Source organism: Eptesicus fuscus, chromosome 12, assembly GCF_027574615.1.
Source record: "Eptesicus fuscus isolate TK198812 chromosome 12, DD_ASM_mEF_20220401, whole genome shotgun sequence".
Classification (NCBI taxonomy): Eukaryota; Metazoa; Chordata; class Mammalia; order Chiroptera; family Vespertilionidae; genus Eptesicus; species Eptesicus fuscus.
Window position 1 is genome coordinate 54,466,885 of NC_072484.1, and position 25,222 is coordinate 54,492,106.

General features: G+C 43.2%; 2 pseudogenes; both read right to left on the reverse strand.

The window, feature by feature from the left end:
• Nucleotides 1-21,091, reverse strand: part of LOC114230022 (heterogeneous nuclear ribonucleoprotein A1-like) — a 90,491-nt pseudogene extending 69,400 nt beyond the window's left edge.
• Nucleotides 4,136-22,059, reverse strand: LOC103304749 (ADP/ATP translocase 2-like; annotated as a pseudogene).
• Nucleotides 22,060-25,222: the final 3,163 nt, after the last annotated feature.

The window sequence follows — 25,222 nt, forward strand, 5'->3', positions numbered from 1 at the left end:
CATTTCAGTCAACTTTACTGAAGTCTAGCGCCGCCGGGAGGTGCACGGAAAGGGCGCCCGGGCCTCCGTCCAGTGTGCGGTGCGCGCGTCCCGCGGAACCAGGCGCGCGAGGGCCGCGCGGCTGGGATGGGCGCTGGGCGGCCGCCGAGCTCCAGGCACCGCCATCGCTGCGTTCCGGACGTCGCCGCCGCGGCGTCCCCCCAATTTATACTTCTTAATCCCTTGAATTCAGTCAACTCTACTGAAGTCTAGCGCCGCCGGGAGGTGCACGGAGAGGGCGCCCGGGCCTCCGTCCGGTGTGCGGGGCGCGCGGCCCGCGGCACCAGGTGCGCGGGGGCTGCGGGGCGGGGACGGGTGCTGGGAGGCCGCCGGGCTCCGGGCGCCGCCGCTGCGGCGGCGTCCCCAGCGTCCCGGGCCGGGCAGCCTGCGGGGGCGGCGGAGTTGCAAAAGTGAGTGAGTTTCCCAGGGTTTCGCCCGGAATGGGGTTCAGTGCAATCGGAGCCGGTGCTCAGCGCACTCCGGAGCCTTTATCTCCTTCCTGCCAGTGAACTCCGGCCAGGTCATCAGCCGCCCCCTCCTCTCCGGTTCCATCCTCCCCGCAGGCTCGTGTGCTCGTGTCTCCGCCCGTTTCTCCATACCTCAGGCTTTTACGGCTTCCCCGACTGTCCCCGTGGCCTTCTCCTTCCCCCCAGCTGTGGGCATTTCAGTCCGCCAGCTCTCCTGTGGTTCTGGACGATGTCCGTTCTGACCTCTAGTTGTATTTTTGAAATTGTTGTGCCCGGCTGCAGGTTAGGTGTTTAACCTATGCCGCCATCTTGGTTTCCCATCAACCTTTTTCTGTGTGTGTGTTTTAATGCGGAGAAGCCTGCTTAGCTGGTCTTGGGAAAGAAGGAGAGAAAACGGGCCAGTCCCACGGACCTGAAGGGTGAGTGCACACTCTAATATCAACCACATGTTCTTTGCGCATCTGATAGGGATCCCACACTTCTCACTGCAAGTTTTCTACTAAAGGTTACCATATGCCGTAGGAATGTTTCACCACCACGAACTAGCTATATAAGCTGAGAGCTTTAAATTACTGCACAGGCAGAGCGAGTTAATCTATGCCTTGATTATCTGTGTGTCTGGTTATCTAAAGACGTCCCTGGCATGGAGTTGTAACTCATGACTGACTTGCTAATTTGAGATATAGGTGTGTGCCTTCCCTCCTTTCTCCCTTCTTGTGCGCACACACATGCACACACTTAGCTGTTGATTACAGTGAAGTTTGCAAATGGCTTGAATGTATTCTCAAGTCTGTCCTCCATTAATTCCTATAGGTATATTGCTTCCTGGGAGTTGGGGAATTACCACGCAATTGAAAGTCACAGAGGAGAAGGGTGTAGAAGGGAAAAGGGGTGGAGAAGATATTGCAGAGGAGTAAGTGAGAAATAGGTGTAAATCAAATATTCACTGCTTCAGTTGAAAACTATTGCTGCCTGAGAGTTGGACCGAAAGTATGTTTTAGAGTGGTGACTTAGATACAAATCTCAGCTTTGCTTCTTTTTTTAAATAATATATTTTTATTGATTTCAGAGAGAAAGGGAGAAGAAAAGAGGGATAGAAACATCAATGATGAGAGAGAATCACTGATTGGCTGCCTCCTGCATGCCCCCTACTGTACATCAAGCCTGCAATCCTGGCATGTGCCCTTGACCGGAATCGAAACTGGGACCCTTCAGACCTCAAGCTAACACTCTATCCACTGAGCCAAACCAGCTAGGGCTCAGCTTTGCTTCTTGATGGGTGAGTAAATCTGGGCAAGTCATTTTAATCTGAGCCTCAGTTTACTCACCTATAAAAAGGAGAACAATAAGACTTTTCTTGTGGGATTTTCTTACAAATTACATGAGAAGATATAGAAAATGCACATGGTAGGGTCTCAGTCAATGTTGATTTTCTTTCTTTCTTTCCTTCCATCCTTCCTTCTCCTCCTAGTGAAACTGAGATGTTTTCTACACATGATACTGGCAAGATGAGGCTTTTACCTGCCCAGTAAGAGGAGAGATTGTGAACAGATACAATGAGGTCATCTTCAGGGACACTTATTGTTTTGCTTTGATTGTTTTATTAAGCTACTCCATATTTTTCACAGCTACCAGAGAACATAATGACCACAGTAGCAAACAATGGAGATTTATTAATTAAAAAAAAAGTAGCAGAAGGAACAACAATCATAATATCGTCATTGCTGTATACAAGAGGTAAGCTAGTGATCTTGGTAGTTGAATGTTTGATATACTTTAAATGGCCATCTCAAAGTCTGGCTATATCTGTTGACATAAATTTAAATTTGCAGAGACTGTTAAAATCAGCAGGAGATCTTTTTTTTTTTTTTTACATCTCAATACAATATTTTAGAATGTCCTTGGCAAATAGGACTTGTCTAGGTATAGCATGTAAAATATTGCCCTATTATTTCAGGTGTCAAAGACACTTAGTTGAGAAATAAAGTCCCTCCCTGTATAAAAGGATCATGCTGCCTTTTGGTCATTTTTGTGGCTCTTCGAGTAAAGTCATCCAACTGTACCAATAGCTATGGCCAAAGCCAGAGGAGGAACACTGGCCTGTCAGCCCATCCCTGGACTTCGGGACTTGGGAATCCAGAGGCTCTCTCTCCAAGGAGCTGGAAACAATAAAGAACCAAATGCAATATACACATATCTCTTTTCATCTACTTCTTCAGACTCATTCCCTGAATCACCAGAAAAGTAAAAATAATACTACTTATTGGGTCACTAACTACATGCTAGAAATGTATTAACTCATTTTATCTTCAAACAATCCTATGAAGTAAAAAGAGTGTGTCCATTATACTGAAAATTGAGACTCAGAGAGGTTAATTAACTTACCCAAATTCACCCAGAAAATGGTGAGCTAGGAATTGAATTCAAGTTTGGCAAGATGATGCTGCCTCTTAGATCAGAGGCATTTCTTCAGCAACTTATAGTTTTAGTTTATATCTGTTTTGCAACTTATATTTATAATATAATATTACAAACTTACTATATTACCCTGGTATCTCCTTTTCCTTCAGATAAGAAAACATCCAACATGGTTTTCAAAATGGTATCAACATCTTCCCCTAAATCAGAAATGACTACTCTCTTTATGTATATATTTCAGATATTTTTTATTTCTTCAAATTTGTTGTTTATCAGGAGTAACAAAAATAAAATATAAGTCCTGGCCGGTTTGGCTCAGTGGATGGAGCGTCGGCCTGTGGACTCAAGGGTCCCAGGTTTGATTCCGGTCGGGGGCATGTGCCTTGGTTGCGGGCACATCCCCAATGGGGGGTGTGCAGGAGGCAGCTGATTGATGTTTCTCTCTCATCGATGTTTCTAATTCTCTATCCCTCTCCCTTCCTCTCTGTAAAAAATCAATAAGATATATTTTAAAAATTAAAAAAATAAAATAAATATAAAATTGAGTCCCATAATCATCATGGAAATGGCTTTAAGAGAAAACTGGTCAGATGAGTATTATTGCTTCCCATTATATATATATATATTTTTATTTATATCAGAGATAAAGGGAGAGGGAGAGAGAGAGAGAAATATCAATGATGAGAGAGAATCATTGATTAGCTGCCTCCTCCATGCTCCCTACTGGGGATCGAGCCTGCAACCCAGTTGTGTGCCCTTGACCAGAACCAAACCAAGGACCCTTCAGTCCACAGGTCAATGCTCTATCCACTGAGCCAAAGTGGCTAGGGCTTGCTTCCCATTTTCAACCAGTAAATAGTTGCCATTGATAAATAGACAGCCAACAGTCTGTCAAGAATGCTCAAGATATGTTACATAATACAACATGCCTGTTCACAGGGGGTAGGGGAGGGAAGACTAGGAAATAATTTATGTGAACTTTTTTTGTTGTTGTTAATCCTCACCCGAGGATATTTTTCCTTTTTTTAGGGAGAGTGGAAGAAGAGAGGGAAAGACAGAAACATTGATGTGAGAGAAACACATCTATTGGTTGCCTCCTGCACGAGCCCTGACCAGGGCCAGGGCGGGGAGGAGCCTGCAACCAAGGTACATGCCTTTGACCAGAATCGAACCCAGGACCCTTTGGTCTGCAGGCCTACACTCTATCCACTGAGCCAAACCAGCTAGGGCTAATTTATGTGAACTTCTTGATTTCATCACACAAGACAAGCGCAAAAACACCAGCCATGCCTCTGAGAACATTGGACCACGCACCCTTGAAAAAAGCTCTGTCTCCTTCATGACGAGCAATCTTCCTCCACAGTCCAGTGTGCATTGTGTACGTGATAGCAGTTCCTTTGCTCCCTGACTGCATCATCATGTGACCACGAACAATGTCAAATGGCTAGGAAGTCAACCCAGCCACCGCTGTGACGGACTGTGCAGTCATCCAGCTGATTAAGATGTCAGTATTCTTGGGATCTGGAAACATTCCCTTGCAGTGTCATAGACACTGAAACAGGCAGCTCAGTAGATGCTAATACTCTGCACAGACACATTACAGCCTTCTCACAGGCCCTTGATCCCATCAGATTTTAACTAGGCAGTCACCAAGGCCTTTGAATTCCCTTTCACCTCCAGTTTTGCCCACATCAGTTGCTAGACAGCTATGGGCAAAATCAAGAGGATACAAAACACAAGGGGGTGGCCCCAGTGGCACCACCTGATGCCATGATCCCCGGCAAAGTTCTTGTCCACACCACCCAGGAAGATCTGCCTGTATTTATCTTTGAAGGCGAAGTTGAGGGTCTGGGTGGGGAAATATCTGATGACATTGGCCAGGTTACCACACCAGGACAGGACTCCCTGCTCCTTGGGGATATGAACCATGCAGTCTAAAATGCACTTGTATTGCTTACCTGCAGTGGTTTGCTTGCTGGCATGCTGCACCTGCAGCAGCAGCTTGACCTGCTCCATGGGTGTTACACTGTCTTGGAGTTGGCTGCGGCCACTTCATCTTCCCAGAAGTCCTTGGTGAAGAACATAGCAGCATCTTTTTTCTTTTTTAAAAAATATATTTTTATTGATTTCAGAGAGGAAGGGAGAGAAAGAGAGAGATGGAAACATCAATGATGAGAGAATCATTGAGTGGCTGCCTCCTGCACACCCCACTGGGGATTGAGCCTGAAACCCAGGCATGTGCCCTGACCGGAAATTGAACCATGACCTCCTGGTTCATAGGTCAATGCTCAATCACTGAGCCACGCTGGCCAGACCTTTTTCACTTCTCTAATCTCACAAAACTGCTGTCTTGGCCACCAGCTGCTATATAGGGTAGGGCAAAAGTAGGTTTACAGTTGTTTGTATGGAAAATAATATAATTAATAAATACTGATATAAGAATAAACTCTGTTTTGCATGCTCACAAATGTAAACCTACTTTTGTCCTGCCCTATATTAATTTGTTTGAATGTCCATTGCGGTCTGCTCTGAGTCAGGCACTGTGTTCTTCTATGGAAAGACAAATATTAATAAGTTCCCACTTTCAAGGTGTTCCCAGACTAGTGGGGACTACAGTCATGCAAATAGACAGTTTCAGTGGAATGTGTGACCACTGTTATACACTTTTATACTAGTACACTCTAACACACTTATAGTCAAAGCTGGAGAAATAGAGGATTAGCAATGACACCAGGTTGGAAGCACTGGCAAGTGGTTAATATTTTAGTTGATTGTGGAGGCTGGAAGGTAATGGCCAGGCATCAAGGTAGGGGTGAGCATTTCAGTCGGAGCAAGAATGAGAAGGCATGATTGGGCCTGGAGTATTTCAGGACTCATCTGTGGGACTTTGGGATGTGGGGAGCAGAGGAGCACATGCAATGGGAGGGAAGTTAGGAGAAGTCCAGGCCAGGTAAGGCAGGCTTCATGTCCCTTGCTCAGGGGTTTAGGCTCTATACTGTGGGCAAGGAGGTCCCACAAAGGTTTTACAAGGGGCATAATACAATCAGATTCTTCTTTTAGGAAAACCCCCTGGCAGCAGTGAGAACTATTGCCAAAAAGAGAGAAACCAGTGAGAGGGAAACCGATGACATGGCTGTCAGTAAACCAGATGCAAGACTGGCTTGATTCAATGGAATGGAGATGGGGACCACATATGAAGACATTTCTGAATTAGCATTAACAGAATGGAGAATGGCCTAAATGTGAAGGATTCGGGATCAGAGTTCAAGCGAACTCTGACATGTCTTACTTGGTGACAGTATTAAATAATATAAGGCATTTATAGGAAGACCAGGTTTGAAGGATTGGGGAGTGGGGCAAGAGTGTGAAATATAAAAAATAAAAATAAATAAGTACTCTTGCCTGGGTCCTGCTCCCAGAGATGCTGGTTTAATTTGTCTCGGGTGTAGCCTGGCATTCTGATATTTATTTAATCTCTTCAGGTGATTATAATGAGGAGCCAAGTTGAGAACCACTGTTATGAAGAGATGAGAGAAGACTGATAACAGAACTCTCAGAACCACAATTTTCAGGCACGAAGAATAGCCCAAGTGTCCATTAATAGAATATTGATCAAATTAACTATATGATTCAAAACTTAGCCTTAGGCTCCAAGTAAAGGGGAATAAGCATACTCCACCCTGTCTCTCCCACTGAATGCAGCTATAAACCTGGGCACAATGCATGGAGCAGCAATTTGAGGACTCTGTAAAGTAAATAATAGCAGATGGATTGGGAAGGAAACCAGAGTTCAAAGTACCTCTGAACCAACAGTGAGTTCACCATGTCGTTTGCTTCAGTTTTGCGCAGACTAGACATAAGGTAGCCTGAACTGCAGTGGGCCCCAGGAGAAACCCTCTGGTTCTGGCTCAAGAAACAGAAAATGGGTCTCCTAATGCTCAAAGAGAATGGGGGAAATCCCACTTTCTTTTTTGTTGTTGTTTTTCTTCTGACTGGAGGACTGAAAAGGGGATCCCAGGAACCAGGAAATATTGGGGACATTGTAAAGAGGAAAGTATTTGGAAAAGTGACCTGGTAATGTTGTTTATAAAGCCCTGGGCTCACCCTAAACAGCACATATGTGAATCTGACCCTAAACAGTGTACCAAAAGCTTTGAGATGGAACTATAAATGGAGATAGACCACCACCCACATCCTACCCTGGCCACGAGGGGGCACACATGTAAGACAGATCTGAAGGGCATTGCAAAGACTTTAAAAGTGGAATTGACATTGGCACCCCCACCCACAAAAGTGTGGTTGAAACTTGCAGCCTGAAGACTGGGTTAACTGCTTACTAAAGTATATATATATTTTTTTTTCCATAGGATTTAAAAAAGACCCAGAGACCCACAATATTCAAAATGTCCAAAATGCAATACAAATTTACTCCTCATAGGAAGAACCAGCAAAATCTCAACTTACATACTAAGATGACACAGATGTTGGAATCACCTGACAAATACTTTAAAGCAGCTATCATAAAAATGATCCAACAAGTAAAGACAAACTTTCTTTAAATGAATGGAAGATAGTCCCAGCAAAAAAGAAAATATAAAGAAAAATCAAATGGAAGTTTGAGAACTGAAAAATACAATAACTACCATTATAAAAATCACTGATGGGCTTCAATGGCAGAATGGAGATGAAAGAGGAAGGAGTCAGTGAATGTGAAGATGTGTCTGTCCAGCTGCCCACTGGTTTTATCCTAATGCCTTGTACCTGGACCTTGATTACCATTTCACATTAGCTCTTGTACTTTCCAATATATTTTCATAATGAGTTATATTATCATTTAGATCTTCTAACAACTCTGGGAAATAAAGTCAGAAGACTAAGGTAATTTAAAAAATTTAGCTCGTGTTATAATAAAAAGACAAATTGAAACAAAACAAAACAAACAAAAGAAATTATCTAATCTCAACAGCAAAAAGAATAAAAATTTGGAGCAAAAATGAACAAGCCTTGGGAACTTGTGGGACAATACCAAAGGCCTATCATTTGAGTTATCAGAGTCCCAGAAGTAGAGGAAAAAGTGCAGCACAAAAAAAAAGAAGAAAAAGGAAGAGGAGGAGGAGGAGGAGGAGGAGGAGGAGGAGAAGAAATAATGAGTAAAAGCATTCCAAATTTGGCAAAGCACATAAAACCTACAGATTTGAAAAGCTCATCAAATCATAAACAGGAAAAACAAAAAGAAGCCATGGCCAGAATTATTATAATCAAACTACTTAGACCTACTTAGACCTAAAGTAATAATGAAATCTTACAGGCAACTAGAGAAAAGTGGCATATTACTTATAGAGAACAATGACCCAAATAATTGCAGATATCTCATCAGAAATCATTGAAGCCAGAAGGAACCAGAACAGTATTTTGAAACTACTGAAAGGAAAAAACTATCAACCCAGGATTCTATGTCCAGCAAAAATATACTTCAAGAATGCGGGTGAAATAAAAATCTTCTCAGAACAAAGAAAGTAGAATTTGTTGCCAGCATACCTGCTTTATATAAAAGTACATTCTTCAAACAGATGGCAATGATACCAGATGGAAACTCAGACTATCGGGAATGAAGGAAGAGTAACAGAAATGGTGGAATGTATGGGTAAATATAATAGACTTTCTCTCAAATTTTTAAAATTCTGCTTTATGGTTGAAGACAAGAAGTGTAACACTGACACAATGTTTGTAGATGTAAAACATAAACAACTACCAAATGAAGCAGGAAGAGCAAAGGCCCTGTGTGGTGGTAAGTTTTCTACATTCCTCTCAAAGTGGTAAAATATCATGAAAAGATAAAGATGTGTTTTGTAATTCCTAGAGCAACCACTAAAAATGTTATACAAAGAGATATAATAACACACACACACATATACACACACAATAAATAAAATAGAATACTAAAAGGATTCAGATAACCCCAAAGATAGCATGAGGTGGGAAACAAAAATCAGAGGGAACAAACAAAATAAAATGGTAGGTTTAAAACCAAACATAAATAAGTCTATAAAACGCAAATAGTCTAAACAAATCAACTGAAAGGCATTGGCAGACCGCTTTTTCATGACGCCTCAGAGGCTGTCGGCGGCTTTAGGAGGAAGCTGAACCTCTCTTTCCCAGCCACTGGCTGCCAGAAACTCATTGAAGTGGACAATGAATGCAAATTCTCTGCCTTTAGTAAGAAGTGTATGGCCCCAGACGTTGTTCCTGATGCTCTGGGTGAAGAATGGAAGGATTATATGGTTCTAATCAATGTTGGAAATGACAAACAAGGTTTCCCCATGAAGCAGGTGTCTCAACCCATGGCCATGTCTGCCTGCTGCTGAGTAAGGGACATTCCTTTGATAGACCAAGGAGGACTGGAGAAAGAAAGCACAAATCTGCTTGGGATGGCATCATGGATGCATCTCAGTGCTCTCAAACTGGTCATTGTAAAAAAGGGGGGGAGGAAGATATTCCTGGTCTCACTGATACTACTGTGCCTCATCACTTGAGACTCAAAAGGGCTAGAAGAATCCACACATTTTTCAATCTTTCTAAAAAAAAATGAGAGCCCCTAAACAAAGAAGGACCAACGCACCCAAGAGTTAGCATTTTGTTACTCCGTGTGTCCTGCAATACAAATGTTGGCATATTGCTCTGTACAAAGTACTAAGAAAAATTAGGAAGTGGTCGCAGAATATGCTAAACTTTTGACTAAGAGGATAAAGGAAGCCAAGGAAAAAATGCCAGGAACAGATTTCCAAATGATGTAGTTGCCCTCTTTGAAAGCTTCTACCTCTAAGTCTGAGTCCAGTCAAAATGAGTCCAGTTCTAAGAGTAACAAATAAATAAGAACAGACATCACAAAAGAAAAAGAGAGCCCTAACCAGTTTGGCTCTGTGGATAGAGCATCGGTCTGCGGACTGAGGGGTCCCAGGTTTGATTCCGGTCAAGGGCATGTGCATTGGTTGCGGGCACATCCCCGGTAGGGGGCGTGCAGGAGGCAGCTGATCGATGTTTCTCTCTCATCGATTTTCTGGCTTTCTATCCCTCTCTCTTCCTCTCTGTAAAAAAATCAATAAAATATATTTTTTTTTTTTAAAAAGAGCAGTACAAAGGATCTTTGTGATGGAGTTGTTTTTTATCTTGACTGTTGTGGTGGTCACACGAATTTTATCTACATACGATAAAATTTTGCCCGGCTAGTGTGCCTCAGTGGCTGAGCATCTGTCTATGAACCAGAAGGTCAGGGTTTGATTCCCAGTCAGGGCACATGCCCAGGTTGTGGCTCAATCCCCAGTGTGGGGTGTGCAGGAGGCAGCCAATCAATGATTCTCTCATCATTGACCTTTCTCTCCCCCCCCCCCCTTCCTCTTTGAAATCAATTTTTAAAAAAAGAAAAAATTTCACTGAACTAAATACAAACATATACTTAAGTACATGTAAAACTAGTGAAATTAGAATAAGGTATATGGGTTATATTAATGTCAATTTTTCTTTTGCAGTTGTACTATTGTTATGTATGATTTGAAGATGTTACCATTGGGTAGAACTGAGTTAAGATTACTAGTTTGCTAGGCTGCCATAACAAAGAACCACAGGTGGGTGGCTTAAACAATGGACATTTATTGTGTCCTAATTCTGGAGGCTGAAAGTCCAAAACCAAGTTGTCAACAGGGTTGTTTCCTTCTGAGGGCTGTGAGGAAGACTCTGTCCCAGGTCTCTCTCTTTGGCTTATACACTGAGTGGCCAGATTATTATGATCTCTGAACGCATAATAATCTGGCCACTCAGTGTATTTGTATCTCAAATGGGTACCAAAAGTATTCTAGACTTTTGCTGGAGATCAACCACCTATTTGCCCTGAGCTTTCTATCAGCCAGTGCAAAGGGGAAAACTGATCAGGTGCATGATTTATAGTATCTTTGATATCAAATAAATTAGGTACTCAAGAGAATTACACTGAGTGGCCAGATTATTATGCATTCAGAGATCATAATAATCTGGCCACTCAGTGTATATGGCTATCTTCTCTCTGTGTCTTCACATCATTTTCCCTCTACATATGTCATTATATCCAAATTTCCCTGTTTTATAAGGACACTGGATTAGGAACCACTTTAATGGCCTTAGTTAAACTTGATTACTTCTGCAAACACCCTGTCTCCAAATCTCACATTTTGAGGTTTTGGGGGTTAGGACTTCAACATATGAATTTGGAAAGGACACAATTCAATCCAGAACAGCTCTATGGATCTTTCTGTACTCTTTCTTACAACTACATGACAATCTACAATTATTTCAAAATAAAAAGTTTTTAAAGAGATAAAGAAGGAAAAAGATGGGGGGAAAATCAAGTCACAAAGTTTTCTCTGATCATAATAAAATAAGACTAGACATCAATAACAGAAAAATCTTCAAGTACTTGGAAATTAAGCAGCGTACTTCTACATAAATCTTTGATCAAAGTGACAGTCTCAGGGAAAATAAAAATATATATTGAATTACATCAAAATAAAAATACAGCATATCAAAATTTGTGGGATGTAACTAAAGCAGTGCTTAGAGGGAACTTTAAAACATTAAATGCTTATATTAAATAAATTATGTTATATCTGAACTGTAATGTATTGAATTTATAGAAAGAATTTAAGAATGTATTATTAGATGTAAAACAGTAATAATTACATATAGCATGCTACCCTTGATGAAATAGAAATAGTCAGAAAAACTTACATCTGCTTATATATGCATAAAGAAACACTGATAGGATATACAATAAATGAATTTAAATGGTTATCTATATGGGTGGAGGAAAATTGGGCAGACAGGACAGAAGTAAGAATAAGGTTTCTCAATGTATACCTTGCTTATTGTTTTACTTTTTTAAATTGAGGAGAACTTTACATAGCATTAAATTAACCATTTTAAAGTATACAACTTGGTGGCATTTAGTATATTTACAATATTGTGCAACGACCTACTTTTATCGAGTTCCAAAACATTTCATCACTCCGAAGAAAACATTGAACCCATTAAGCAGTCACTCCCCATTTCCCTTTGCTCCAGATCCTGGTAACCACCCATCTGCTTCTATCTCTCTGCATTTACTGGTTCTGGATATTTCATTTAAATGGAACCATACAATGGTTTTTTTTATGTGTCTCTAGCTTCTTTCACTTAGTATAATGTTTTCAAGGTTCATCCATACTATGGCATGCATCAGCACTTCATTCTTTTTTATGACTGAATAATATTCAATTGTATGTATAAACCGTATTTTGTTTACCCATTCATTTGTTGATGGACCTTGAGGCTATTATGAATAATGAATGCTACTATGAATATTCATGTCCATCAAACATCTCTTTGAGTCCCTGCTCTCAATTCTTTGGGTATATATCTAGGCATTGTTGGTCATTTGGCAGTTCTATGTTTAACTTTTTCAGGAACCACCATACTATTGCTTTCCATGGTGGTGTATCATATTACATTCCCACAGCAATGTACCAGGGTTTCAATTTATTTCACATCCTTACCAAAACTTGTAATTTTTCATATTTTTTATTATAGCCATCCTAATGGGTATAAAGTGTTATCTCATGTTTTTTATTTGCATTTTCCTAATGATTAATAATGTTGAGCATCTTTTCATGTGCTTATTAATCATCTGCGTATCTTCTTTGGTATTGTTTTCTTTCTGTGAACCCTATGAATATATTATCTATTTGAAACAAAAAATAAATCAACTTTAAAAGGGGAAAAAAAGTAAAGATCAGATAAGAGAAGACCCCTATGGTAACAGAATAATGGCCCCCAAAGATGTCAATATTCTAATTCCTGGAACCTATGAATATGTCTCCTTACCTGGACTTTGAAGATGTGTTTAGGGTAGGTATCCTAAAATGGGGAGATGATCCTGGATTATCGGGGTGGGCTTAATGCAATCAGAAGGACTCTTATGAGAGTGAGGCAGGAGGTTAAACTTAGAAAAGGAGATATGATGATGGAAGAAGAGATCAGAGAGAGACAGAGAGACTTGAAGATGCTACACGGTGGGCCTTAAAGATGAAGGGAGGGGGCCATGAGACAAGGAATGTAGGCATCTTCTAGAAGTGGAAAAGACAAGGGAACAGTTCTCCCCTAGAGCCTCCTGAAGGAATGCAATCCTGCCAACACACTGATTTTGAGACTTCTATCTTTAAGAATTATAAGATGATAAACTTGTGTTGTTTTAAGCCACTAAATTTTTGGTAATTGGTTACAGCAGCAGTAGGAAACTAATATGACTACAAATGTTCTGCTCCCTCCAGAACAAAGCACTACCTACTAACTTCCTCATCAATACTTCACTCTTACGAAACACAAGTGAGTCTCACATGTCTTCTAAATCCCTGATGGGGGGGAAAAGGAAACAGAGAAGGCAAAGTTGTGTTGTCCTGTGAGGTGTTAAAGATGTCGGCCAAGCAACCCAAGATCTTTCTTCTACACATCTCCAGAGGGAATACTGAGTTAAGCCTTGTTGAATAAAAAGGACTAGAAAGTCTTGCTTAAAAAATCTAAGAGCTCATTACCCCTCACAGCGATTGAGCAAGATCTGTAGGAACCAAAGCCCATGGACTTCTTTTTTATCCCCACTGGCAATGTTATTACCTTCAGGTGGCAGTTTCTAGGCCAAGAAGTTTAAAAGCTGCCCTCCTTACCCCTTTCCCAGAGCTCAGCTGTAACTGGCAGCACCTGCCCATCCACAGGTCATCCATCAGCTGAAATGTCTGCATGTGGTTTGCTTCATGTCCATCCTCTTAAAAAGCCCCCAATATGCTTCGAATCTAATGCGTGTAATATGTTCATTTCATGGAATTGGCCCACAGAGGGAACTCATGTGATAGAAGACCCAATAGCAGGTTGGATGGCAGGTCCAGCTAATGACCTATAAATTTTTTCCAGCTCTTTCTACTTCAGATGGATAAGGATAACACAATCACTATCACCACCTTCACAGAAAAGACAGCTTTGGATCTGGGCCAACTATGACCTAAAAACCCACTTAAAACTCATTGAAGAAGCACTTGAAGAATGTGGATCTATGTCTAGGAGATAGGCCTGAATAAAATAATGTAATATTTCTTATAACCCAAAAGACAATGGTTACCATTTAAAGGGGGGGGAACTACTTGATATTGGCCCTAAGGAAACTTAATCTCCAGAATGTGGAATTTTATTATTGATAAGAACAATAACAATATTATTGAGCATCTGTTGCAGTAATCCTGTGGTTATTTTGCTAACAGGAATTCCACCTCCTTCCAGGCACAATGTTTGGGTAGGATTTACCTGCCACCAGCTCAATGTGTGAGCCCTGGTTGGTCAGAGCCAATCCTTTATTTCATCCCTCTTGCCACAGTGATTAGCTCAGGGATTAGCACCCAATGAAGACCTGAGCCAATCAGCACTTGGCATTTCAAAGCCAACTGGTCCAGAGTGTGACAGCGCATGACCAAACATAGCTTCACTAGAAGAAGCCCAGGATTTTTGATCCAAGGCGGGAGAGACATTCTCTCTTTTTTGCTATGATGAGGTGCATGCAGTCCTGCACAGAGAGAGTATCCATCTTGCAAGAAGGAAGGAGGCTGTCTGGGATGAGGCCAACATCCTGAAGGACCTTGTGGCTTCACTGGGCAACTGAATTAAACCAACCCTGAAGCCTGCCCTCTGGGTATTCAGTGACATGAAGCAATAAACTCCCTTGTTATTTAGGTCAGTGTGAGTTTGTTTTTTTCTGCTTGCAACTGACCAAATCTTAACTGATGCACCAACTGTATGTCAGGCACTGTGTGAGTGGCTTTCACACATTCTATCTCAATCTTCAACGTGGCCCGGTGATGAATGTGTTATCATCCCTTGTTTACAGATGCCAGGTGTTCTGTCTAACTTCAAAATGCTGTGAAGTGGAAGAGCCAGAATGCAGCCTCAGATGTCCATCCCTCGGACCTCTGCTTTCCACCAGAATCTGTTGGGAGAGAACCCTCCTCAGTGCCACCCTCTGCAGTAATTCAGCAGATAAGCCCCTAGAGAGATTTTCCCTATAGTCATACAAACTGCTGTATTTCATATCTGGCATCCTGTTTCAGGAGTTAGATATTTCTTACAAGTGTTGATGAATCATTGTAAAAAATAGTAATTAACAAATTCATCATTATAAAGACACTAGAGGCCCAGTGCATGAAATTCGTTCATGGGTGGGGGGTTGTCCCTCAGCCCAACATGCACCCTCTTGCAATCCGGGACCCCTCGGGGGATGTCTGACTGCCAGTTTAGGCCCAATCCCACAGGGATTCCTCCCTCTCGCAATCCAGGACTGCTAGCTCCTAACTGCTCGCCTACCTGCCTCATTGCCCCTAACAGCTCGCCTGCCTGCCTCATTGCCCCTAACTGCTCACCTGCTTACCTGATCTCCCCTAATCGCCTCTGTCTCGGCCTCTGCTGCCGCAGCTTCGTCCAGAAGGAAATCTGGAATGACATCCAGAAGGTCGTTCGGCTGTCTGGTCTAATTAGCATATTACACGTTTATTATTATAGATTGCAGAAAGATCTTATAGAGTTCTTGTTGGCATTTTAGACAGAATTTAATTCCAAGATCCCAAAGGTAACCTAAGTATGCATGTATCTAATCTTAAATACAAACCTGCTATAGAAGAAGTGATTGAAAATTGTTTTGACATTTGAAAATAGGGCGTTATTGCCATGCATCTATTTCAAACTCAGAAAGGTTCGCCAGTAGGATCAGATTTTGAGAAAAAATAACTGGAATAGTAGCTAAGGACTCTGTTCTTTACCAAACCAGACTCTGAAATAATACTACATTCATGATGAAACCAGCACTTCTCCTGATGGGGCTGATTCTGTCTCTGGATTGTTTAGCCAGAGTTCCCAATGGCAAAATAAACAAACAAACAAATAAATAACTCCCACTGCAAAATGCACACATGTATGTATAATTCCTTGAACAACACCTGAGGGGTTTTTCAGCCTGCATAGAAAGGGAAGGCTTCAAAGGACATCCATCCAAACCTGAGGCCCACTGCTGAAGAACCCTACAACAGCCCCTCTCCTGGCTTCTGCTTGGCCACCACAGGTAGGAGACGCACTGCATTTCATGATGCCCAACCCTATTTCAGACATTTTTATCTCGTCCAAATGCCCTGTATGTGTATCTCCACAAGAAATAGGCTTTGAAGTTAGATTTGAGTTCAAATGGCTGTGTTACAGGTTCCTCTTAGTGACCCTGAGCAGTTGCTCAACCCCTGCAAGCCCCAGGCTTCGATAAAATTGGACGTGATGATTCCTACCTGTGACCATTAATATAAGATTTGTAAGATATTTTGTGTGTAACGTACATGGCAAGCAACTATTCCTGGCACAAAGTTAGCCTCAACAATTGATGACTATTAGCTATCAGGGAGAGCACTCCTGAGGCTGAGTAGGGTTGCCAGGTGTAGCAAATAAAAATACAAGCAACCCAATGAAATTTGAATTTCAGGTAATAACCAGTAAGTTGTTGGTATGTGTGTTTTATGTAATTTTGGGGACATACACTAAAATTTTATTCATTGTTTATCTGGTATTCTAGTGTCACAGGGTGTCTGGCACTTTATCTGGCAACCCCACTATTGAGCCTGCAGGATCAGCAAGGTTGAAGCAGGGATGGGACAATGGGGGAGTAAATCATGAGGTCGGAGGGGAGGATATGACAGAAAACCCACAAGCCATGTGCAGAGACACCTGGCGTACCCGTTGCCTGATGTGGAACCAGCCCCAGTTGCTTCAATGGATACCTAGTCATATGGAGAAGTCCATAATTCACAATGGTTCATTTCCTCTCCCTTTGAAGATTTTTATTCTTGTAAAACATGAACCTTAATAATCACCACTTAAGTTGTATGACTATCTAATTTACTATTTATAACTCTTATATTAAGGAAACTCCAGTGCAAACACTTACCAACTACCTACTTTTTCTAATCCCTTTCATTCAACCTTTCAAATATTTATCAGGCACATATCTTGTCTCAGCTACAGTGATAGTGGTGGAGGATATAACTTGAGGCTAAAACAGGACCCTACCTTCAAAGACTCCACTCATTGTCTGGTACAATGGCCTTCCACATTTTTTTTTAATCATCTGCCCCATCAGTTAAAAAAAAATTGAACAGATCTCAGCTTTGGTAAATTTACTTATTTATTAGTCATATACATATTCTATCATATATAACAGTGATCTATTATTTATGTGTGTGTATGCGTAAGTATACATACATACACATATAATACTTAAATACTTAAATAATACATACTTATATAAATGAAACTATGGCAATAAGCACTATAAATAGAAATTATAACATTTTTATTTTCTCTTCCTTACCAAGAATCCTCTTAAGATCTTGCATGCTTGAATTCCAATGTGGAAGCCATAGGACTAGTGGATAAGAAAGTCCTGTTAGTAAATAATTTGGGTACAATGTGATAAGTCCTGTGATTGGAATGTAACTGGGAAGTTAAAAGAGCACAAAAGAGGAATGGGAGCTCAGCTGGGAAAGAGAAGATGGAAAGCTGTATGAAGGCCGGACCTCTGGAAGAGACTTAAAGGATAAGAGGGACTTTGCCAGGAGACTTGAGGATGGGGAATGCTTTTCAGTGGAAGAAAATCACTTTTTATAAAGCATATTAGTATGAAAGAGGATGACATACCCAAAGAACCAGAAGCACCTGGTTATGGTTTAAGAGAGTTAAAGGAAGCGAGATGGGTCATTCTAGAGCACGCAGGATAGATGAAGTCTAGGAAACAGTGCAAACCTGAACTCTGAAGCAACTCGCTCACATGTGCATATTAGAAAGATCACTTTGATAGAGATGAGAAGTTCTAGATGAAATCTTAGAAAACTGAATTAAGGCAGTATATTACATAATCGTTTATTATGCCCAAATAACATTTATCCCAGGATAACCCAGATGGTTTAATATTGGAAAATCTATTAACATAGACTTAGATTACATTTTAATAAAAAATATTTATCCCAATAGATACAAAGAATCTATTCAATATATTTCCAACTTAGAAAACTAGGACTCTCTTAAACAATAAAGAATATCTATCTTAAATATATAGCTAACATCATATTAAAAGTATTTTAATGAAAGTCAGATATAAAACAAAAATACCAAATACTAGCATTCTCATGTCCTATTGTGCTAATCATTCTAGTCAATGCAAAAGACATTAGTGTAAACAAGATTACATAGGTAGTACTAGTAAGTAGAAAAGCTGGGCTGTAAATGCAGAGCCTTTCTTCCTAACCACTACAACTGGCTGCCTCAGTGGTAGACTTGTGCTGGGAGCTGGGAGGATAGTGAGAAGCTTAAGGCTACAGCCTCAAAACCTTAAAATATGGACAGGCAAAAGGGTGGAAAATAGCTTAGCTCACTAAATGCCACTAGGCTTAGCATGATACCTAGGACCTTGTAAGCAGGCATTCATCCATCCATTCACTCCTTGAACAAATATTTATTGAGCACCCACTCTGTGCCAAGCACAGTGCTGGGCCCTGGCTAGAATCTGAACAACACAGACATGGTCTCCACCATGGAGCTGCGTCTGAAAAGGGGAATCAGACAGTAAATCTACATAAAGAGAAGTTAATTACAAATTGAGGTGATACAGAGGGAGGAGCAGGGGAGGAGTGCCGGGTACAGGAAGCCTAGGAGGATTCAAAGGGCAAGAGATCAACCTGCCAAATTCTGCCACTCAGATGGAGACCTGAACCTGCCCCTGGATTTGGCCACTCAGCTGTCCTGGAGGCCTGTATTAGAGCAGTTTTAGGGGCATGACATGTAGAACCAGCATTCCTGCCGTCTGGAAAGGTATTATGGGATAGTTAGAGGAAGCGTAGACACTCCAAAAAATACAGCAAAATCAAAGAAGACACCCCTTGCAGAGGGGAGAAATTTTGGGGGTTTTTTCCGGTGGGTGCAGTGGGCAGGTGGGTCTGCTCACTTTGTTACCTTGTTTGAACTTCCCAAGACTGACAGGTGGATATTTTCCACCTCCTCATACATTCCAGGGGAAGGCCCAGGGACTGGGAGACCCCTGCCCAGGCTTCTGGAGGCCCTGGCCTTCACCCTCTCAGTTCTGCAAGGTCTGCCAGTCCCCTCCCCCACCCCACCCCCAGTACAGGTCCCTTCTGCTGCCTTGTTGGCCAAGGCTCCCATCTCCTTTGCAGAGGGTGGCACCATCATCGGCAGTGCCCACTGCAAGGCCTTCACCACGCGTGAGGGATGCCTGGCAGCAGCCTACAACCTGGTCCATCGCGGCATCACCAACTTGTGCGTCATTGGGAGGGATGGCAGCCTCCCAGGGGGAGACGTCTTTTTGAGCTAAGCCTCAGATCCAAACCAAGTAAAGATGGCATCAGCTCAGCTCATCTGCCAGCCCTCAAACTCCACCCCTGGATACTGTCCCCGGGGACCAAGTCTCTAGCTGTGGCCTTTGGGTTGGGGGCTTGAAATAGGCATCAGAGTGCACACAGGCAGTTCTTCACGAGCCTGAACACATTAGTCGGAGGGTCAGGAACCAAGCTACTCTCTGCTGTCTCCTGTCATTGAGGGGATGGCATTGGGATTGCACCCCCTCACTTTTTTTAAACCAGCCGCAGCATCTGGCACAATAACCCGGGCGGGGGTGGGGGTGGGGCTTCCAAACCCACCTCAGCCCATCTCAAAGGCCCCATCTGGGCTACATCCCAGTCATTTCTGGTTAATTCTGAGTCAGTATTTGAAACTACCTCTTTGCTGTGGGGCTCCAGTAGCACACTCTGGAAATGATTTGTGTTCTCTCCGGGTCCTCTATCTGGGGGTGTGAAGACCTTGGGATTCTAACACCCTAGACGCAGCCTGTGCACCCTTGAGTAGGATTCCTGCGTGTGAAACAGCAGCAGGATGTGTCTTAAGAGAGGCAGTTCCCGCCGCACCACACACACCCCCACCACCGCCACCCCCAAAATATCCAGTGCTTCCCCTGCAGGTCAGTAGAACGCCTTGACATTTGAGGTGGAGGAAGTGGGATGACAGGAAGCAGAGTGACAGCGCCTAAAGGAGGCCAGAGGCCGCTGGAGATGGGACTTATCTGTGCTTCTCTCCAGGCGATTAGGTCTGGGCCAGCTCCGTCTGTGTGGGTGTCGGACCCCAGCGCCAGACTCTCCTCTGGAAGGTCAGTGGGAATAATGGATGAGCTGACACCTGGAGCCCAGGGTGACAGCCCTGCGGGCGGGGTGGGGGGGGGAGGCGGGGGGAGATGGGGGAGCAGGCTGAATCCCGCAGGAGGGAGCCTGGGTGACAGACACCTTCTCAGAGAATTATCATCAACAGGCGCTGACGAACACCGTTCCCAGAGAAGGCCTCGAACCCTGGAATTAGGAGGCTGGAGAGAGGCAGGAAACCCAAGGCCTCTCATGAATTATGAGCTGAAAAGGCTCGCCACTCCCCAGCCCTCTCCCTTTCAGACACTGGCTCCATTGTTGACAAGCAATTTGGCAGTTACTCTAAAGTGGCTAAAATTTGGCACATCCTCCAAGGCCTTTCCTGGTCCGATCAGGTGACCGTTTTCCTGAGAGCTTAGAGAAAGAAAGGATTACCTGCCGCCTCCCCTCCCCTCGGAGGCAGGTGAGAGTAAATCCACTAACTGACCAGTGCCGTCAGTTTACAAATACAACATAAACTGTAAAAGCCGCCTTTGTTCTGCTGGGGCAGCCGTCCTGGCGAGGAGGTTAGATTAGCAATTTGTCCTTTGTCAGAGGATTAGCAGAGCCTCATTGTTTTAATGTTTATTTATTAATTTGCTTCTTCTAGCAGATTCCACCCAACTCAAGGCCCCAGCTCCCCACTTCCCTGCTCATTTTACCTCCTCTGCCAAGGGGCTAACAAAGCTGGGTTGGAGCGAACCCAGCATGAAACTCATGCAAACCCCCTACCTTTCCTTCTGCTCAGGTTCAAACTCTGGCCTTCCCCCGCCACAGAGCGGAAATCGCAGCCTGGCAGAGGGGAGAAAAGACAGTTCGTCCAGACGAAGGGACTCTTCTCCACACCTGTAAAGTTGCCTCTCTACCACAGAACTCCACACTCCATCAGTATTGTGGGAAACCTACAATCCTAATTGTGATGTCAGTTCATCCTCAGGCAGGGGCCAGGTCTCACCACACCTGGGGGGTTCCTTTTAATTTTGCCATGGTTATGGGGGATCTGAATGGGGTGGAGATGACTTCCTCAAAGCTGACAACGGGATAGACAGTTATCACATTCTGACCAATTGTTATCACATTCCTCCCAAAAGAAAACAATGTAATAAGCACCTAATTGCACATGATTCCCTACAAGAACTATACCATCCCATTACCTTCTCAGGTGTTTTGACCTAAGACTTTAGCTTACTCCTTTGCTTTAAAGAAATAAAATTATTTTTAAAGCTCTACTATTTTTTCTTTAATCCTCACCCAAGGATATGTTCTTTAAATACACATACACACACACTAGGGGCCCAGTGCACAAATTCATGCACCTTGAAAGGAACTGTGGGCTGCAAGGTTGTGGTGGGCACAGGGGTGGGTCTCAGCCTATCCTCCATGACCCTGCCCGGCCCCTCCCACCACTGTCCCTGATCCTCTGTCTGCCAGCTGCCCCACTCCCACCGCCACCACGCTGTGGAGCAATTGTGGCCGGCGCCAGCAGCGGGTGTGAGCAGGGCCAGCATCGCCAGCGGGTGCGAGTGTGACCATCGCTGGCAGGGGGTGCAAGTGGTGGCTGCTGGCCCTGATCACCCCTCAGAAGCAGGGGGAGGTGGAGAAGCCCTGAGGGGAGATCGGGGCCAGCGCTGGGCACCAGGTGCGAGCAGTGGCTCCAGCTCCAGCATCGGGTGCAAGCGCCCAGCAGGATCATGGCATACGGGAGCAAAGAATTTTCAGTAACCACCAGAGGCTCTCCCTGATGACAGCGACAAGGGCCCCCTTGGTCTGGCACCGCCGCTCACCTGCTCCACCATCACGCTGCGGCAGATGCCCGCCATGTTCTGCGCTCTGCCACCTGCTGCCAACGCCCACCATGTTCCGCGCACACCCCCTGGTGGTCAGCGCATATCATAGCGACCAGTTGTTTAGTTGTTCTGCTGTTCGGTCTATTTGCATATTAGGGTTATATATATATGTATATGTATATGTATATGTATATGTATATGTATATGTATATGTATATGTATATGTACATAATTTATTTCAGAGAGGAAGGGAGAGGGAGAGAGAGAAAGAAACATCAGTGATGATGAGAGAGAATCATTGATCGGCTGCCTCCTGCATGCCCCATACTGGGGATCGAGCCCACACCCTGGGCACATGCCCCTGACCAGAATCTAACCCGGGACCCTTCAGTCCGAAGGCCGATGCTCTATTCACTAAGCCAAGCCAGGTAGGACAAGGATATGTTTTTATTGATTTCAGAGAGAGAGAGAGGAAAGGAGAGAAAGAGAGAGACAGAGTCAGAGAGACAGAAACATTGCTATGAGAGAGAAACATTGGCCTGCTGTCTTCCTTTGTACCCTGACTGTGGATCAATCCTACAACCTGGGTATGTGACCTAACCAGGAATGGAACCCGCGATCTTTCGGTGCATGGGACGACTCTCCAACCAACTGAGTAACACTGGCCAGAGCTTAAGGCTCTACTATTTCTTCAAAGCTGCAAAATTATTTTTCCAAATGAAAGCTTTTAGGGCCAAATGGCATGAAATAAAATAAGCACACTGTTCTTTCACATTGGCACCCCCTGAAGCATCTCAGAGTGCTCTGACTCTGCAGGACACAATTAGAAACTCTGGGTTAAATAAAAGGGGTCTGTATGCTTTCCTCCAGCTCTTACAGGTCAGGCTATTTCTTCCCCTGTCATTTTCCTGATCTGCCATGTGACCTGTGCACCAAAAGGATGCTGGTTCGATTCCTGGTGAGGGCACATACCTAGGTTGTGGGTTCAATCCCTGGTCAGGACATGTACGAAAAGCAACCCATTGATATTTCTCTCTCACATTAATGTCTCTCTCTCTCTCTCTCTCTCTCTCTCTCTCTCTCTCTCTCTCTCTCTCCCACTCTCTAAGCATGTCCTCAGGTAAGTCTTAAAAGTTAAATAAATAAATAGCAAGTATACTACCAATAATAATAAACACCAGAAATTTTAAGAACTTTACATCTATTAACTCATAATTCACAACATCCCTATGAAATAGAGACTATTATCCCTGTTTTGCAAATGAGAAACCAAGGTACAGAGCGGGCAGGCAACTTGCCCAGGGTCACACAAGTAGTAAGCAGCACAGACAGAATGTAAACCTAGGTAGTTTGCCTGCAGAATCCATACTATGCTATGCTGCCTATCAGTTCTCTTGATGCCATTATCATGATCATTATCAGTGTCAATACCATTAACTGGTGGTGAAACTGGAGGAGGCAAAGACAGGTAATTAAACAGGCAAAGAAAAGCAGAGTTTATCTGCTGGGGTGTCCTCAGACTGAGCCAGGAGACCAGAGTCGTGGGGATGAAAATCTGGACATAAGCAGCCAAGCTTTACAGCTGGGGAAGGCACCTACCTGCCAACAAATTAAATCTATGCCCCCCAAAAAGTGAAGTAGCTCCCAGCTTCAGCAGGACTGCAGAACAGTCTCCAAGTATTTGTGAGCAAATATACGTGTTAGGTATTATGCTAAGCACCATGTGAGGTTTCCAAAGATAGTTCACAAGGAGCTTAAATGCACTCCTTGGCAAAGACAGCATTAAGCTGGCCTTGAGATGGAGAAGATGGTGGATGAGTAAGGTGGATACTTAGCAGATCCCTTTTGAGCTGCCATCTCACTGGCTTAGTTGAAAAAACTTTGGTTCCCAGAGTGGCCCACTCAAGGCAGCAGTTGCAAGAGAATTACCTTTGACCTCTCTTGGGTCAGACAAGTCACCTGGTCTGAAACAAACCAAATTTCTAACTTCCTTAAGAACGTCACTGGGAAACACTAGGGTGAAAGGTTGATTTGGAAATAGCTAGGTTCCTGGCCTTGATTTTTTTTTGACAAGATGGATTCAGGAAAAATAAATTAATCTGTGCATCAGGGTCAGCTGTGGAATTGTGAAAGAATGCTGGCCTTCATTGCAGGAAGGGAAAGTGCTCGAAAACCGCCTCCATGAGGGCTAGGGGCTCCAGGAAACGCTGTGTCTTGGCCTCTGCCCCCTCCTCCCCCCCCCCCCCCCCCCCCCCCCCCCCCCCGCCAGCATGTCATTAAACCGGGAGGGGGTGGTAAGGAGGCCCATCTGCTTTCTCTTCTGTGCTTCCCTAGACAGCAAATACTCTTGCTTACTCTCACCGAGAAATCTTGGTTCTGTTTTAATGTAGAAAGAATTAAGTTTGGAGAGATGATACCATTAGAGCATGAGCTCACTCTTCTCCATTCCTTGATCAAAGAATAAAGTTTCTGCTCTGCTTTACAAAAAAAAGAAAAGAAAGCAAGAAAAGAAAAAAGAATTAAGATTGGAAATACTTTGTTTCAGTAGAACTAAATCCAGATGCATCTTGGGAAATTCTAAAATTTAGCTTGGAGAAAATAGACTAAAATTATACTTGAATTAAAGCAAGAAAATTAAAACAAAAAAAAAAATAACTTAGAGTCCAAGAACTAGCCCCCTTCTCTTTTCATCTTGAGAAAGAGCCCAGGAAATGTGGGAAATGTTTATGTTTTACCAATGTATTTATCTACGTTAGAACTACATTTTCATTCATTTAGTATTGGGTTCTTCACATTTGGTATATTCAAACCCTACACCAGAAAACAGGAAACATATTCAAGGAAGAAGCAAATCAGCTGCTTGCTCTGGAATCAAGACAACACCTGAACCATTTACTAAGCCCTACAGCCAAAAGGGCTGTGGGCCGCAGGATCATTCCCTGAAGCAAAACTCAGGCCCAGCATCTGGCAGTGGGACAGAAGAGTGAAGCAGTAACTCTCCTACCAGTTACATCTTCATGCTTCCCTGGAATCATCAGTAGAGACTAGAAACCCCAGAGAAAAGAAAGGAAACCCAAAAGGAACAGTGAAGGATGTTCTAAACTAAGGGCTTGGAGACACTCACTCCTTTCCTTTGGAAAAGTCATTAGTATGGGAAAGAGAGAAACTGTGATCCCTAAAATGCATCTGAATTACT